We start from the raw sequence: 2,500 nt of genomic DNA, 5'->3' as shown, positions 1-2,500 counted from the left end.
GTCTTCCCTTCACCCAGTCTTTCTCCTCCTCCTCTTTTCACGTTCTTCCTCACATGCGTTCCCTTATTTCTTTCTCCTTCTTGTCGCATCTTCATCCCCGCGCCTTCATTTATTCTCCTCCTCCTCTTCCTCCTCCTGCCCCTCCTCTCGCTCCTCTTCTCCTTTCGATTCCTCAAAGATTAGAACAGAAACGAATCATCCGGGAACGCAACCAGAAGTTCACGTTCGGAGGAGGAGGAGGAGGAGAAGGAGGAGGAGGAGGAGGAGGAGGTTCGCTTTTTGGTTGAACAGCGAGCGTCTCACTGAAGGTCTTTCCTGTGTAATGGAAAATCAATGTCCCCAGCACCTCCACCACTTTCCCCCGCCTTCCCTCTTTCCCCTCTTTCCCTCCTTCTTCCTCCCTTCTTCCTCCCTTCTCTCTCTCTCTCTCTCTCTCTCTCTCTCTCTCTCTCTCTCTCTCTCTCTCTCTCTCTCTCTCTCTCTCTCTCTCGTCTTCAAGAAAGGGAGGAACACGCTCAGGCTCGACTCCCAACTGTTGATATCTTGTGGAGGACCATTTTTTTTTTTCCGTCCTTTTTTTCTTCGTCTCACTGCGTTCGTAGTAGTAATCGTAGGCTCTGACTAAGCATTTTTCATGTAATTTTTTTATCTTTTCATCTTGTCGTTCAGCTTATTATTTTTGTAGTAGTTGTTATTTAGTGGTCTCTCTCTCTCTCTCTCTCTCTCTCTCTCTCTCTCTCTCTCTCTCTCTCTCTCTCGTCTCCTGTTTTCGTAGATTTTCTCAGTTTGTTATTTGCTTTCACGCCTCCTCCTCTTCTTCCTCTTTCTCTTCTTCCATTTCATTGCCTCTCCCTTTTCTCATCACTTATTTTTGTTCTTCTGCTTCATCCACGCGTCGTGTTTTTCTCCCTTCACTTCCTTGCCTGTTTACGGGTCGCTTGGGGTTTCTCTCTCTCTCTCTCTCTCTCTCTCTCTCTCTCTCTCTCTCTCTCTCTCTCTCTCTCTCTCTCGTCTGCTTGTCTAATTTTCGTTTTTCCTTCCAGTCCGTCTGTCTGCATGCCTGTCTGTCTGTCTTTCTGTCTGTCTATATGTCTATCTGCCTGTCTGTCCACTTGTCGCCACGTCGGGCTGTCATACTTGTACTACGTAGCTTGTGTTCTTCGGGTAATTTTTGTTCTTCTCATGTTTGTGTATTTTATTTTTTTTCATTCTAATTCTTCCCCATATTTGTAAAGAGGAGTGTTGTTACGAACAGCGCCACTATTACTACTACTACTACTACTATTACTACTACTACTGCTACTGTTCATTACTTTTAAAACAGTCCATCTGTCTGTCTGTTTATAGTGATGTTTCTCCATTCCGGCCTCAACGAAATTAATATGCACAAATGTAGATGTATCCAGCGTACTTTCGCATCCCCTGCAGGAACAGGCATAACAGACGGACCGTATCGAACCCGGATGACGGGACTTGACTTTATGTAGCTTGTTCCCAATGGTGGAGTAAAGAAAACATGAACAGTACTCCGCCTCACCACTACGCTGTCCGCACATCACCCTATACCATGACCAACACAGCAGTATATACCATGGAAATGTGTATTTATCGAGTTTCACACTCCATGCTAAAGAAATCAAGGACCATATTCTAAAACACTTCAGCGCCGCACCTCCACTTCTTTCAGACGGTTTTAGTTGAAGTTATACTAGTTTTTAATGGTGTTTTTACGGTTTTAGTGACAGATTAACAAGATTTCTGAATTATGAAAAGGAGAAACAGTCGTGAGAACTCAGCTAATCATCTCTGTAGCCTTTGAAAATAGTCATGGTGAGAGAACGAAACGTTTCTGAATACAGGCTCAACGCAGACCGAGTATGGCTAAGGAGGGCAAGTGAAACGGTCAGTAAAATGCGATGTGTTGTAATAACCAGCTTTGTATGGAATTAATTCAGTACAAAGTTTCATTCTGTTCTATGTGGAGTTTCTTGGAATGTTTTTTTCTTCATGACAAGGGAAGTCAGCGGGTAATACTGAAAATCCTGTGTAAATGAAGTGTTTATCAGTCTCTCTCTCTCTCTCTCTCTCTCTCTCTCTCTCTCTCTCTCTCTCTCTCTCTCTCTCTCTCTCTCTCTCTCTCTCTCTCTCTCTCTCTCTCTCTCTCTCATGCCATTACATTATTATTATTATTTTTTTCCTTTGGGGTAAAGCTAACTAAATTTCTACTCATCCTCTGAAGCTCTGCATTGCGCAGTGAAACTTGTAGTATAAAATAATATATATCTAAAGAAAAAAAAAGAAAAGAGTGAAACATGTTAAATCTGCTCTGGTTTGCAAGATATTTAGTTATAGAGAACAGTACAAATTTCAATATTTTAATAAGCAACTTAGGGAGTCCCCACCCCCTACACACACACACACACACACACACACACACACACACACACACACACACACACACACACACACAGACAGACACACACACACATGGGCGTATCAT

The 2,500-nt window shown here is 43.0% G+C and overlaps 1 long non-coding RNA gene across 2 annotated transcripts in view; it reads right to left on the bottom strand.

Annotated features, from left to right (window-relative positions):
• Positions 1-2,500, bottom strand: part of LOC135100035 (uncharacterized) — a 221,844-nt gene that overhangs the window by 92,270 nt on the left and 127,074 nt on the right. The gene's annotated exons all lie outside the window — the stretch shown is intronic.

This window comes from Scylla paramamosain, chromosome 4, assembly GCF_035594125.1.
Source record: "Scylla paramamosain isolate STU-SP2022 chromosome 4, ASM3559412v1, whole genome shotgun sequence".
In the NCBI taxonomy this organism is placed as follows: domain Eukaryota; kingdom Metazoa; phylum Arthropoda; class Malacostraca; order Decapoda; family Portunidae; genus Scylla; species Scylla paramamosain.
This window is presented reverse-complemented; position numbering and strand designations above follow the sequence as displayed.